Genomic DNA, 15,963 nt, shown 5'->3' with positions numbered 1-15,963 from the left:
AATGCTTTTTTATATCAGTAACACTGTGGGTCTTTCTGAATACACACATATCAACCCAATAATTTAACCCTATTATGGTTATTTTAAAGACAGGAAAGTGAATGTAACTTTGGATTTAGATAGTGTTAGTGTTTTCTTCCTCTCTCTCTTTTTTTTTTTCTTTCTTGAGACAGAGTCTCCCTCTGTTGCCTAGGCTGGAGTGCAGTGGCATGATCTTGGCTCACTGCAAACTCCCAGGTTCAAGGAATCCTCGTGCCTCAGCCTCCCAAGTAGCTGGGATTACAGGTGTGCACCACCATACCTGGCTAATTTTTGTATTTTTAGTAGAGATGGGGTTTCACCATGTTGGCCAGGCTGGTCTCGAACTCCTGACCTCAAGTGATCTGCCCGCCTCAGCCTCCCAAAGTGCTGGGATTACAGGTGTGAGACACTGCGCCTGGCCTTCTTTCAATTCTTATAATACCATAGGCAACATGTAAGAGAACAAAATAGAAGAGAGATAGGGTAAAAGCAACAACAACAACAAAATTTAATCTTCCACATGAGATTTTGTTTTTCTAATGCCTTAGTATTCTCTTGAAAACTTCTTTATTAGGAGAAAGAAAATGAAACAAGAAAATCCTGCAACTAAGCCCTAATGATCTATCGCACATTCAAAATGGAAATTAGGAGGAAACAGAATAGCATAGATGTCATATATTGCCATTTGGTTCTCATATCATTTTCCTTAAGCCACTGCATTGCTTTTTAAATGTTAAAATAGCCCAAGAGTAACTTACTAATTTGATAGGAAGTGCTTGCCCTGAAGGGAGAGTTTTCTTGTGCCTACACTCTACATGTTTCCATGGAAATTATGCTGCAGCTGAAAATTGCCACCATATCTCTAGCGAGATCTCTTTCTTGAGCTCTGAGTCTTCCACAGGCACCTCACACTCAAAGCGTCTGAAATGGAATTGATCACTCCCTTCACTCCTAACTTTAATTTCTTCTGAATTCCCTTGAATGTTGAATGGCCCCACCATGCAGCCATTCATGTAAGCCTGAAACTGGAGATTCATCCTTGATTCCTGCTTCTTTAGCTCCTTTGCTTATATCTCCTTAATACTGTTCACACCCAGATCCTCCCCTCTGCCCCCAGTGACACTCTCATAGCTCAGTCCTGCATCACAGTGACCCTCCTTGGCAGCCCGCTGTCTAGTCTTCCGACTCCAGGGCTGTACTTGCTAGAAGGGCAGTTTCATCTGTCATTCCTCATTCCCCTGTTGAAAAGGCCTTCAGTGGCTCTGAAGAATTTTCAGATTTACCCCAAAGTAACAAGAATAATATAATGAGTGCTCATGTACTTATCATCCAGTTTTAATAATTGTTAACAAATGTATTTTATTTCATTTATACCTCCTATTTCCCATACACCCCCACCACTGGATTATTTGAAAGTACACACCAGGCCAGGCACGGCGGCTCATGCCTGTAATCCCAGCACTTTCGGAGGCCGAGGTGGGTGGATCACCTGAGGTTGGGAGTTTGAGACCAGCCTGACCAACATGGAGATACCCAGTCTCTATTAAAAATACAAAATTAGCTGGGCGCGGTGGCGCATGCCCGTAATCACAGCTACTCGGGAGGCTGAGGCAGGAGAATCGCTTGAACCCAGGAGGCAGAGGTTGCGGTGAGCTGAGATCATGCCATTGCATTCCAGCCTGGGCAACAAAGAGTGAAACTCCATCTCAAAAAAACAAAACAAAACAAAAACAAAAAAAAAGAAAAAGAAGTACACACCAAAGATCGTATCATTTATCTGCACCACAGTTCAGTCTATATCTCTAAGACACGAAGCCTTCTCTTTTGAACTTAAATACAACACCATTATGCCACTTGATAAAATTAATAATCCTAAAAATTACTAACATCCACATAATGTTTGAATTTTTTCAATTGTTTCAAAATTTTTTTCCAGTTAAAAAAAATTGGGCACAAACAAGACCCATACATTGTATTTGGTTCATATGTCTTTTGAGTCTCTTTTAATGTAAAGGGTACTTCTCTCTCCTTTTTGGGAACACTTGTTTGTTAAAGAAAGCAGCTCACAAAACAGCAATACAAATCTGTAGAAGAACCCACGTTCCGGATTTTACGGATTGCACCCCGCAGTGTCATTGAACAGGTTTTGTTGATCTCCTGTATTGCCTGCAAACTGGTAGTTAGATCTAGAGGCTTCATTAGATTCAAGTCGTCAAATTTCTCAATCTTTTTCCTGAATTTTGAGTCATAGTCAAGGAAGTTTTCACCATTCCTGGTTACTGAAGAATTTGCTCCTATTTTCTTTTAGTATTTGATGGTTTCATCCTAAAAAATTATTTAAACCTCTAATCCCTTTGCAATCAATACTCATATGTGGTATAAGGAGTGATTGCAATTTTGTCTTTGCTTCATTTGGCTCTCCAGTTATCCCAGCATCACTTACTTAAAAGTTCACCTTTTCTCCACGGAGTTGAATCCCTCAAGCCTCTTCTTGATGTCTTCTGTGCCTTCGTCTCTAGTTTCTTTGCCTACCAACAGATCCACTGTCTTGTCATGTCCAATTACTGTTTCTCAAAAGGGTTATGTCCCCAGTGTTGACTGGCCTTGGATATCTTGCTCATTCTTAAAGTCTTCCTTTGGGAAGTCTTCCCTAACATTTTCCTACCCCACTAAATAAGTGGTGTCCCTCCCTTTTGCGGGTGTGCTGTGTGGCCTCTGATTACCTCTATATGGTATCTCTACCACATATAGCAACCTTAAAATGTAGTCAACTTTATTACTTTTTCTTGGCCATTTCTTTTATCACTTAAATTGAAATATAATTCATACATCACACAATTCATTCTTTTAAAGTGCACAATTCAGTAGTTTTTAATATATTCACCAAGTTGTGGGACCATCACCAATGTCTAATTCTAATATTTTTCTCACCCCAAAAAGAAACCTGTACTCATTGGCAGTCACTCCTCATTCCTTCCTTCCCCCAGTCCCTGGCAACCACTAACCTAATTTCTGTCTTTATGGATTTGCCTATATTTCAAATAAATGGAATAATGTATCCTTCTCTATCCAGCTTATTTCCTTAGCATAATGTTTTGAAGGTTCATTCATGTTGTAGCATGTATCAGTACTTCATTCCTTTTTATTACTAAATAATATTACATTGCATGCACATACCACATCCTGTTTATCCATTCTTCAGTTGATGGACATTTGGGTTGTTTTCACTTTTTAGCTATTATAAACAATGTTGCTGTGAACATTTGTATACAAATTTTTGTATGAACTTATATTTTCAATTCTTTTTTTTTTTTTTTTAATTTTTATTGATCATTCTTGGGTGTTTCTCGCAGAGGGGGATTTGGCAGGGTCACAGGACACTAGTGGAGGGAAGGTCAGCAGATAAACAAGTGAACAAAGTTCTCTGGTTTTCCTAGGCAGAGGACCCTGCGGCCTTCCGCAGTGTTTGTGTCCCTGGGTACTTGAGATTAGGGAGTGGTGATGACTCTTAACGAACATGCTGCCTTCAAGCATCTGTTTAACAAAGCACATCTTGCACCGCCCTTAATCCATTCAACCCTGAGTGGATATAGCACATGTTTCAGAGAGCACAGGGTTGGGGGTAAGGTCACAGATCAACAGGATCCCAAGGCAGAAGAATTTTTCTTAGTACAGAACAAAATGAAAAGTCTCCCATGTCTACCTCTTTCTACACAGACATGGCAACCATCCGATTTCTCAATCTTTTCCCCACCTTTCCCCCCTTTCTATTCCACAAAACCGCCATTGTCTTCATGGCCCGTTCTCAATGAGCTGTTGAGTACACCTCCCAGATGGGGTGGTGGCCGGGCAGAGGAGCTCCTCACTTCCCTGACAGGGCGGCTGGCCCGGCAGGGGGCTGACCCCCCACCTCCCTCCTGGACGGGGCGGCTGGCCGGGCAGAGGGGCTCCTCACTTCCCAGTAGGGGCGGCCGGGCAGAGGCGCCCCTCACTTCCCTGACGGGGCGGCTGGCCCGGTGGGGGGCTGACCCCCCACCTCCCTCCTGGACGGGGCGGCTGGCCGGGCAGAGGGGCTCCTTACTTCCCGGTAGGGGCGGCCGGGCAGAGGCGCCCCTCACCTCCCGGACAGGGCGGCTGGCCGGGCGGGGGGCTGATCCCCCCACCTCCCTCCCGGACGGGGCGGCTGGCCGGGCGGGGGGCTGACCCCCCCACCTCCCTCCCGGACGGGGCGGCTGGCCGGACGGGGGGCTGACCCCCCCACCTCCCTCCCGGACGGGGCGGCTGGCCGGGCGGGGGGCTGACCCCTCCACCTCCCTCCCAGACAGAGCGGCTGGCCGGGCAGAGGGGGTCCTCACTTCCCAGTAGGGGCGGCCGGGCAGAGGCGCCCCCCACCTCCCAGACAGGGAGGCTGGCCGGGCGGGGGGCTGATCCCCCCACCTCCCTCCCGGACAGGGCGGCTGGCCGGGCGCGGGGCTGACCCCCACACCTCCCTCCCGGACGGGGCAGCTGGCCGGGCAGAGGGGCTCCTCACTTCCCAGTAGGGGCGGCCGGGCAGAGGCACCCCTCACCTCCCGGACGGGGCGGCTGGCCAGGCGGGGGGCTGACCCCCCCACCTCCCTCCCAGACGGGGCGGCTGGCCGGGCAGAGGGGCTCCTCACTTCCCGGTAGGGGTGGCCAGGCAGAGGCGCCCCTCACCTCCCGGATGGGGCGGCTGGCCGGGCGGGGGGCTGACCCCCCCACCGCCCTCCCGGACGAGGAGGGAGGACGCTCCTCACTTCTCAGACGGGGTGGCTGCCGGGCGGAGGGGCTCCTCACTTCTCAGACGGGGCGGTTGCCAGGCAGAGGGTCTCCTCACTTCTCAGACGGGGCGGCCGGGCAGAGACGCTCCTCACATCCCGGACGGGGCGGCAGGGCAGAGGTGCTCCCCACATCTCAGACGATGGGTGGCCGGGCAGAGACGCTCCTCACTTCCCAGATGTGATGGCGGCCGGAAGAGGCGCTCCTCACTTCCTAGATGGGATGGCGGCCGGGCAGAGACGCTCCTCACTTTCCAGACTGGGCAGCCAGGCAGAGGGGCTCCTCATATCCCAGATGATGGGCGGTCAGGCGGAGACGCTCCTCACTTCCCAGACGGGGTGGCTGCCAGGCAGAGGCTGCAATCTCGGCAGTTAGGGAGGCCAAGGCAGGCGGCTGGGAGGTGGTTGTAGCGAGCCGAGATCACGCCACTGCACTCCAGCCTGGGCGCCATTGAGCACTGAGTTAACGAGACTCCGTCTGCAATCCCGGCACCTCGGGAGGCCGAGGCTGGCAGATCACTCGCGGTTAGGAGCTGGAGACCAGCCCGGCCGACACATCGAAACCCCGTCTCCACCAAAAAAATATGAAAACCAGTCAGGCGTGGTGGCGCGCGCCTGCAATCGCAGGCACTCGGCAGGCTGAGGCAGGAGAATCGGGCAGGGAGGTTGCAGTGAGCTGAGATGGCAGCAGTACCGTCCAGCTTCGGCTGGGCATCAGAGGGAGACCGTGGAAAGAGGGGAGAGGGAGAGGGAGAGGGAGAGGGAGAGCTATTTTCAATTCTTTTGGGCATATGCCTATGAGTAGAATTGCTGGGAGACATGGTAACTCTACGTTTCACTTTTTGTGGAACTACCAAAATGTTTTCCAAAGAGTTACATCATTTTGCATTCTAGTAATTTACCTAGCAAGCAATATATAAGGGCTCCAGTTTCTCTACATCCTTGCCAACACTTGTCACTATCTTTTTTTTTTGAATATAGCCATCCTAGTGGGTGTAAAGTTGCATCTCATTGTGGACCACATGATATTTAAACTGCTAGTTTACCTGCCTGGCTCTTCTAGGAAGCTGCAAACTTCATCTTTGGCGTCCTTGGTGCCTGGCAGAATGCATTAGCTTAGAAGCAGACTCACTTTTGAGGCTGTAATACAGACACTCACCAGCATTATATAGCATGTGTTTTTAGAGCACACTTTGGTCTGGCTTAAAAGCTATAGCAGTCAGAACTGAGATAAAACCTAAGGAGTTTGTCTGCCTCCCTTTTTTCACCTAAGATGCAACCTCCTCCTCCCTTCTTAAGTACTTAATGTCAGATGGGATTTCCTTCCATCTTTTTTTCACACTTTGATCTAAGGCAAAGATTTTCAAATTTTAGTGTGCTTTTTAGCAAAGCAAATCCCTCAAATCAACCCCCAGCATTTCTGACTTGGCAGATCAAGAATAGAACTTAAAAATATAAATTTTTAGCAAGCTGCTGGGGGATTCTGATGTACATGGATGGGGACTAGACTTTGGGAAGGATAGTTCCAAAGAAACCATCTAATGGATAACTCCATTTGTCAGCAACTCGCCAACTGCCCATTATTCTGAGATGTACATCCATGAGATCACTAATGTTAGAGTTGGTCTGGAAGCTGGTGTTTCTTGAGGCTGACACTGGGCTGGCAGAACAGATGTATCACTGCCATGATTACCCCACTTCACTGTTCATCTCCACATCCTCATTTTATTCCTGGCCTGGCTTTCACAATCCACTTACCTTTGTATTATTTAATAATGTTCTTACTAGTCATAATAAAAACAAACTCAGAGATACTGGCATAATAAATTGCGAAAAATATATTAGAGTAGGAGATAGAAGACATTGGGCAGTTTTTCAAGATGAACAGATAGTGGATTACCCCCAGGAAAGGATAAAGAGCCCTGATCAAAATTTGCTTTGCCTTTCCTGAGGCTAATATGCAGCTGAGAAAATTGGATCACATTTGCAGCAGCGAAGAAAGCTGTGTAAAGGCAAAACTAAATGAAGGACAGGGTATTGACCATGCTTAATGGGCCCTGACACCTTGTGAAAGGCCATTCCTAAGAGCTAAGATTTTTCCTCTTGTTGCTTTTTCCTGTTGTCATGACAACAAGAACACTTTTATTGCATAAATCTTGTCTGTTTCCTGTGTTTACTACAAGCAGGAAATTGAATTATAGCTAGCTAAGAGAGATTTATTTAAGTACTTCCATCTCTGATATTATATAGATCACAGTTACGAAAGGTCTTAAAGCTTAGAGACTCTCCTTTCAATCTTTCAGCATGTCAGTAGGGAAAGGTTCAAAATTATAAGGAATATATTTCTGTTCCATAAAAGAATGGAAATGAATTCAATTCAAAAATCTAGTTTATTTTTGCTAAAATAATGAGACTATAGCCTCTATTATTTGGAATATTAGATTAAGAATCAGAGATTATTGATTTCCATTATTCAATACACCACTGTTTTCCTGTATGATCTTGGAAAACTGACTCCACTTGTAAAACAGCTACAACAGTATCTGCTGATGGTCCTTTTTTCAAACGTTTAACTGTTTGAGTAACCGTGCTGTGTTTGGTTGTGTTCGCTGGGTGTACCTCTACAGCTCCTCCTCGCTCCCTCCCTCCCATCTTTCCCATGCTCCTACTCTCATCCATCAAACATTTACTGAGGATTTGCCCTGAGTCAGGAGCTGTGGGAGGTGCTGGGGATATTCTAAAGGCAACCGTGCCCTCGAGGAGGCTCGCAATCTAGTCAGAAAGACAAATGGAAAAGGCACCAATAACTGCATAATGTGATGAGTATGATGGTAGCAATTTGAGCAAGTACTGTGGGTACACAGAGGACAACGTGATTACCCCCAGGGGGAATCAGGGAAGCAGCACAGGCTTCCTACAAGTCGGGCTCTTCCACATAGGTCCTGCCATTGCCTGCTTGATGCATAAGACCTCCACTCGTAGTGTTAGAAAACCTTACATCTGGGAAGGCGCTTAGGGAGACCATCTACTCCAACCATCCCACGTACAGAGGAGGAGCCTGAGATAGACATGATGGCACCTCTCCAAGGATACTCAGCGATGGAACAATCATGACTAGAACCCAAGCCTGTGCTCCAATCCCCATGCAATGCTTGGTCAGAATATGCTGCCATCACTATTTTGAATCCTTGGCTCCACTGTACCCAACTCTGGATCATCTATTATTCTACTATGAAATGAAGAAGCTATATAAACACCATACAGGAGGGGAAGAGACAAGCCACAGACTAGGGATGTTTGTACATGTAAAACAGACAAAATATCAGTATCTTGAATATATAAGGACCCTTAAAACGCATAAGAAAAAAACCACCGCCAATGGAAAAAGTGGGTTAAGGATATAAACAGAATGACCAGGCCAGGTGTGGTAGCTCATGCCTGTAATCCCAGCACTTTGGGAGGCTGAGTTGTGTGGATCCCTTGAGCTCAGGAGTTCGAAACCAGCTTAAGCAACATGGTAAAACCTCTGTCTCTATTAAAAAAATACAAAAATTAGCTGGGTGCAGTGGTGTGCTCCTGTAGTCCCAGCCACTCAGAAGGCTGAGGCAGGAGCATTGTTTGAGCCCAGGATGCAGAGGTTGCAGTGAGCTGAGATCGGGCCACTACACTGCAGCCTGGGCAATGGGAGTGAAAACCCTGTCTCAAAAAATAAAAAAAATAAAAAATAATAAAAAGAATGACCAAAGAACGTGTAAAAAGATATTCAGCACTTACACTCATCAGAAAGGTAAAGCCTCACAAGTACTGACAATACCATGTTTGCAACATGTAGAGAAATAGAAATTTGCATATTGCTAATGAAACTGTTATTTGGTGAAATGACTTCAGTCAGCAAGTTGCCAATATCTACTACATTGAAGATGAATTCACATTACATTTAAGCATTTCCATGACTAAGTTTAGGCACAAGAAAATTCTTGCATATGTACAAGGAGTCATAAACAAGAATGTTCACTGCAAGCATTGGTTGCAACAATAAAATTTGGAAACAACCTGAATGACAACCAAATTAAATAATAGAAGTATGAAGAGATAAATTATATTCATGCAATGAAATGCTACACAGTGGTTAAAAGTAAATGAACTGAAATATGGATCAGTATGGATAAATCTCAAGAAGATAAATTGAGAGGAGCAGGTTGCTGAAGGAAACATACTTAATTTTCTCATTTATTTAACTTTGTAAACAAGGAAAACAATACAATATTTTTATTTGTACATCTTCAGTAAAATATATATACTCAGAAATGATAAACATCAAATTTAAAATAATGGATTTCAAGAACTTTGAAGGATCTGAGACTTTACCCCTTTGCCACAGTGTCATCGATACTGGGAGAAGACACAAGTCTCCTGGGTTGGAAACAAACAATTTAATGACTCTTATTAGGGTAAGCAGCATTAGCTTCACTTCTTCTGGTCCCCAAGTACTATGAAGGTGACATGGATGGGTCCAGATGGATACCTACCTACATGCAGGGTGTTGCACTACAGGAGAGGAACCCTGAGCTTAGAAAACCCAAGTCTTTCATAACAGGCAGTAAGTCTGTCTTTCCTTTACTCCACGGGGAAACATTGTTTGCTTTCTGAGGCTGTTTGCTATGCAAATATCCTTGAAATGATAGTATTTAAAAAACTTCAGTTGGTGCCTTCCTGTTAGATGTGCAGAAATCAAAAGAACCTATGAAGGACTGCCTCCCCAAAATGGTCACTTTTGGGGATGGAGGAAGAGGATCAGGGTGAGAAAAAACAGGAAACAAATTATCCTTTTATTTCTTAAGTTGAGTATGAGGCACATACATGCTTGTTACATTATTTTCTATACTTGTTTAAATGTCTAAAATGTTTCCTAGTAATAATAAAAAAGAAGCCATGATGTGCTGGCCTTTGTGTTTGCCCAGTTCTGAGTGACAACCCTCACTTTATAAAGGCTCCTTGTTACTCACAGGTGTGGCAGAACCCAAAACATATTCTCATTGCTCTCCTGGCTCATTTGCCATGGTCTACACTTACTCTAACTTCATAGATCAGATCCCCCTCTGTCTCTGTCTGTCTGTCTCTCTCTCTTTCTGTCTCTCATATGCAAATGGAAACTATATTTCAAGATGTGGTGCTGAAGAAGCACTAACTGCCTCTCTTTAGGTCTCAGTCAGCTACAGAACTTTGCATTGTCTTTGACCTCATTCACATAGCTCATTTCTCCATTTCTCTGCCCTGGAAAAGAAATATAGCCAGGGGACCCAGGTGAAGCTGGTATTACATTGAACAGTAATGTGCAAGGCTTGATTCTGTGTCATCAGGTTAGTTTCCTAGGATGCCGTAACAAGGTACCACAAAGTAGGTGGCTTGAAACAACAGAAAGTTATTCTTTCACAGTTCTTCAGACTAGAAGTCTGGAATCAAGGTGTTAGCTGGGCCATGCTCCCTCTGAGACCTTCCTCTGGATAGAAACCTTCCTTGCCTCTTCCTGCCTTCTGGTGGTGTCCATGAACCCTTGGCATTCCTTAGTGGGTGAATCACTGTTTGCTAATCACTCCCTTCTCTGCCTCTGTTGTTACATGGTGGCCCCTCTGTGTGTCTCTGTCTTCACATGCTATTCTCTGTGTGTGCCTGTGTCCAAATTTCCCTCTTCTTATAAGTATTTTGATCATTGGATTGGGGCCCTAATAACCGCATCTTAACTTGGTCACAACTGCAAAGATGATACTTCCAAGTAAGGTCACACTGATAGGTTCTAGGGGTTAGGACCTCAACATATATTTTTGGGAAAACAAATCAACCCATAATATTAGGTTGGTAGGATTTTAAAGCAATGACTCATTCTCCAAAACTCTACCTTTCCCTTACTGTCATCTTATCTTCAGCTTTTACTTACTTGCTGTTAAAGTGAATTAACATGGAGGCCAGGCCCGAAGAATTCCTGAGTAGACAAAGCCAGTTAGGCCTCATAAATGTCCTGAACCTTGCTCGACTTGCAAACATAAGCTGGGATTACGGGCACCTTGGCTCACGCCTGTAATTCCAGCACTTTGGGAGGAGGTGGGTGGATCACCTGAGGTCGAGACCAGCCTGAACAATATGGTGAAACCCGCCTCTACTAAAAATACAAAAATTAGCTGGGCGTGGTGGTGGGCACCAGTAGTCCCAGCTACTCGGAAGGCTGAGACAGGAGAATGGCTTGAACCCAGGAGGTGGAGATTGCGGTGAGGCGAGATCCTGCCACTACACTCCAGCCTGGGTGACAGAGCCAGACTCTATTTCAAAAAAAAAAAGAAAGAAAAGAAACTTAAGGCATACCAATCAGAAGCCACAGACTAACTTACAGCTCTGTAACTAGGAACTTTCCAGCAGGATAAACCAAGTAAGGCAGTTGTGTAACTGTAACTAATAAAATATTTTCTTTTCTTCATTTCTATTTTCACCCTATCAAAGCCTTCCCCTTGTGTTCCCTTGGCTGAGCCCAGGAAACCACTTCTGGTTTGGAGCTGCCTGATTGATGAATCTCTGTTTGGTCAAATACATTCTTTAAATTCTCATTGTGCTTCAATTTACTTTTTAGCACTGCCAAGACTCTTCATGGGATTGCATGTCACAGCTGGCTGAGCGAAGATGGGACTTCTAGAAGAGTCCAGTGACCGTTGCATAAAAACAGCTGCCCCTGAGCAAAGCAGCCCTGCAGTCCTGAATCCCTTTCTTATCAGAAGCTAGTAATTCTTATTATATGGAGCGTTTCATCCCAAGCTTTTCATAACTACTGCAGGGAGCTGAGCTACTTCCATCACAAGTTATACTTTTTAAAAAAAGATAAGCATGAAAATAATTTCTATAGTTATTGATGTGACTGTTTAAAAATTCCTGTGGTCTGATTCAGCCTTTAAAACTATCTTCTGTACATTTATGGCATAATAAAGAAAGATATATAGACCTAGATTTTATTTTGGGCACTAACACCTACTAGCTAGGAGGCCTTGGACAAATCACTTAAATTATCTCGCCCTCGGTTTCTTCAATTGTAGAATGGAAACAGTAACAGACTACCTATCTCCCTGGGCAGCTTCATCCATCAAATGGTGGATGATGTGGGTCTGTGTTTTGTGACTTCAAAGAGCACCAGGGAGTGCAGAAGGCAGAGCTGTTTCCATTCCCATCCATTCATTGGTCAATCAGTTATTGACTGTCTGTTTCCTGTGTGTGGAGACACACTTATAAGCCCAATCACCCCGGGCAAAAAAAAAAAAAAAAAGATTATATAGTCCGTCTTATGTAGGATATTAATTTCTTTTCACAGCCTGGCTTCCAGCTAGCCTGGAAGAGCTCATTCATCTCATTGAAAAGTGAAGTTTATTCCTTGGGAGCTGTTTATTCCCTTTACTTTTAAATTCTCGGCATTTTGTACTCAGAGCACTTTTCCAGAAAGAAGGAGTTTCCATACCTCATCTAGCCAATTTCATTATGCCCAACAATAATCTAGAATAAATATAGTCATATAAGCCTTCATCCTTTTGTTTATAATCTAGATTTTATATTAAAATATTCAATTCAATAAAAACATGGAAAAACATTGAGGAGAAGGATAATCATTGGCAGGCCAAGAATACAGAAAAATGCACAGTCAGATTCTAGCTACTTTATGATGAACTTTGTTCAATCAATAAATGTTTGACTCCCTATCCTGTAAGAGGCATTGTTCTGGACACAGGAGATACATTAATCAGCAGTGTAGACATAGCACTCTTCTCTTTGACATCAGAAGTTTGCAAACAGGATGCCAATGAGCAAGCCATTATATTGACATTCAAGTTCCTGTGGGATTGCATGACATAGATTTTGGGGGGAATATTTTCCTAAAGGATGAGTAGGAATTAACCAGAAAAGTAGGGGGAGGGCAGAGCAAGATAAATTTCCAAACAAAGGCTACAGTGTAGTAGACATAAGGAAGGAGAAGAGAGACGGTGAGAGAAGCATATTTGAAGAATTAAGAGAAAATCAGTTTGGCTGGAGCATGAGGTACATAAAGGGCTATTATAACCCCAAAGAGTGTTATAAGTTATGTTGGGGCAGTTGGGACTTTATTCTCAGGACAAAAGAAAGCCTTTGGAAGGTTTTAAGTGCCACGACCATGTTGCCATGCTCATTTCTGGAAACTCAATGTTGCCTCAGTTGCTGCTGAACAGCTGCTTTCTTGCATCATTGGTTCCCAAGTCAAAGTCTAGGGAAAGCAGATCTGACTGGCAGCACCTTGGCCACATGCCCATGCCTGAGCTTGGTGGGGGATAAAAATAAGAGGGGGGATGAGAAAGTAAGTGCTTGGTGTTGATCTTCTGTCACGAAAGGGGTTCTACCTCTAGCTAATACTCATGAAATGGAGAATTACCCCCAAACACATAAGAATGATGTATTAGTCCATTTTCATACTGCTGTGAAGAAATACCCAAGACTGGGTAATTTATAAAGAAAAAGGTTTAATGGACTTATGGTTCCACATGGCTGGGGAGGCCTCACAATCATGGCAGAAGGCAAAGGAGGAGCAAAGGCACGTCTTGCATGGTGGCAGGCAAGAGAGCGTGTACAGGGGAACTGCTCTTTATAAAGCCATTAGATCTTGTGAGACGTATTTACTATCATGAGAACAGCATGGGAAAAACCCACCCCTATGATTCAGTTACCTCCCATCGGTCCCCTCCCATGACACATGGGGATTACGGGAGCTACAATTCAAGATGAGATTTGGATGGAGACACAGCCCAACCATATCAAATGGGGTTCAGATTGGGCAGTCAAAACATGACTAAGCTCCCTTACACTTGGGACCCTTTTAACATGCAATAAATAGTGAGACTATCCTAAAGAGCAGTTGTTCCATCGAACATACTTTGGGAAATACTGTCCTGGGTATTTTTCACAGAAACTGGTGTGAAGATATTATGTCCTGAAGAATCTAACCAATTCTGGGCTACTTTTGCCTCTCACTCCAAGAGCTAATCATTTTCTGTCTCTCCAGGTTCCTCAGTTTTTGCATTGGTTTGCTTTTTTTTTTTGAGATGGAATTTCACTCTTGTTGCCCAGGCTGGATTGGAGTTCAATGGCATGATCTCAGCTCACTACAACCTCTGCCTCCTGGGTTCAAGCGATTCTCCTGCCTCAACCTCCCAAGTAGCTGGGGTTACAGGCATGCACCACTACGCCCAGCGAATTTTTTGTATTTTTAGTAGGGATGGTGTTTCACCATGTTGGCCAGGTTTGTCTTGAACTCCTGGCCCCAGGTGATCCGCCCACCTCAGCCTCCCAAAGTGCTGGGATTACAGGCGTGAGCCACCACGCCTGGCTTCATTGGTTTCTCACTCCCACTGACCTCCCTCTGGCTTTAGAATTCCCCAGTCTTGGCTCCTGGAAGGCAGCCAACAGCCTGGGTTGGTTCAGCCTCCTCGCAGGTATCTGAATGTGCTCATCTTCTGTGCATGATTTCTTTTTTCCTCTTTATCTTTCCTGTCTCTTTCTATCTCTTGCTAGGTCTCATACTCCTGTGAGGGGATTGAAAAAGGAAAAATAATTATTTTTCTGGTTTGAGGCAGATCTCAAGTATCTATGCCCTGGATTTTATTTCTATACATTGCAGGCAAGTATCTTCTAGAGCTATTCTGGGGCCTACTTAATTAATGCTCTGAAGATGGAAAAGTAGTAGAAAATTATTGTTATGATTGTAAGTGTTGTGATCTGACACTTACCAGCCTTTTATTTTTGTGATATAATTTATTGCCAGACTGGAGCCATTTATAACTTTAAATACGTGTTTGTCAGGATTACCTAAAGGAAACTGCTTTCTAAATGAGCAAAATCAATCATCTGCAAACATCTTCCTCTTCAAAGACAACTTCTTGAGACAAGCAGAAGGGACTTCAGGGATGGCCATGTTTAAGAGAGAAAACCATTTTTAATTGTGGAAAGAACATTGTGGCAGAGATGATCTATACCACTTGAATTCACTCTGATGCTCAGAGGAGATGTTCCTCTTTTAATGGTTGAAGGTAGAGGGCAGCAACACCCCAGCTTTTCCCCCTGTCACATCTTGGTTCCTGCCTATGTCTGGGCCCACGAAGTTGTTTCCAACAAACGCCCCAGCTTCAGCTCCCTCCATGAAGATGTTTGGTGGGGTTGGTTTTGGGGTTACTGAGCATCCAAAACCCTTGCATGTTCTGGAGGAACCACTCCTCCTCCAACCCACTGTGTGAATTTTGCAGGAAGCAAGGCTGCCTATGGATGTCAAAGGGGCCGGATACAGCACCCGTGCTTGGGTAGATGGATATGCCCATTTGGTACATTCAATTGTGAGTAAATGACACAAAAATGAAGGGAGAGTTTCAAGTTCACTGGCAGTGGTGATATCAATAGGGTCCACAGCAGCGGGGTCCAGGGGTGACCATATCTAGTGGCAGTGGAGGCAGTGGTGTGGGGGAAGAACCCCAAGCAAACCATTCCTGTGGCATGACTGCTGCTATAATTTCCTGCAGCGTAGTCTCCCTTGGTCCCGAAATGTTGTCTGAGCCCAGTAACTTACTTTTGTGAGCTACTGGATATCTTTTTAATGAATTCTTTTTCTGCTTATATTTGCCAGTTGCTTTCTGTTTTTTGTAGCTAAGACCCCTGCACGAACCTATGTCCTCTTTCCTTTTCTGTCCATGTCACTCACACCTCACAGCAATTTTAGAGTCTCCCTGTCTACAAACCTCCCCAAATCTTCATTGCATACCTAGATCTCACCACTGTTTGTCTCCCTCCTTATCCTCCAATGTTTATCCCTTTGTTAACCAGAGGAACATTGTCTGACTCTTAGAAAGCTATAATTCTTCCTCCCCGGTGAAGGTGATATGGAGAGAAAGGGAAGGCAAATACAGGATATATTTTAGAAGGCAGGAGAAAAGAAGAAAATACAACTGTGGACACTCAAATGTTAACTTTTTGGCCCATAACATATGCTCCAGGTAGGCGTTTATTTAAGATAGGTGTGAGTCACGTTGTTCACAAAAGGGCAGTTAAATCTAAAGGGACAGAAACAGTCGGTTAGTCCTGTTTGTCATGGCTTATCTTC

At 44.5% G+C, this 15,963-nt stretch overlaps 1 protein-coding gene across 8 annotated transcripts in view; it reads right to left on the bottom strand.

Moving 5' to 3' along the window:
* SIDT1 (SID1 transmembrane family member 1) overlaps positions 1-15,963 on the bottom strand; it is a 100,659-nt gene that overhangs the window by 63,878 nt on the left and 20,818 nt on the right. Inside the window, exon 1 of one of the 8 annotated variants that reach the window (XM_063807012.1) lies at positions 4,717-4,811. The exons of the other annotated variants lie outside the window; for them this stretch is intronic. The gene's annotated coding sequence lies outside the window, so the exon portion shown is untranslated. Of the gene's footprint in view, positions 1-4,716; positions 4,812-15,963 lie in introns of those variants that run through there. 8 annotated transcript variants of the gene reach the window in all.

Source organism: Pan troglodytes, chromosome 2 (assembly GCF_028858775.2).
Source record: "Pan troglodytes isolate AG18354 chromosome 2, NHGRI_mPanTro3-v2.0_pri, whole genome shotgun sequence".
NCBI lineage: Eukaryota > Metazoa > Chordata > Mammalia > Primates > Hominidae > Pan > Pan troglodytes.
Note: the sequence above shows the minus strand (reverse complement) of the source record. Positions and strands in the feature narration are given on the sequence as shown.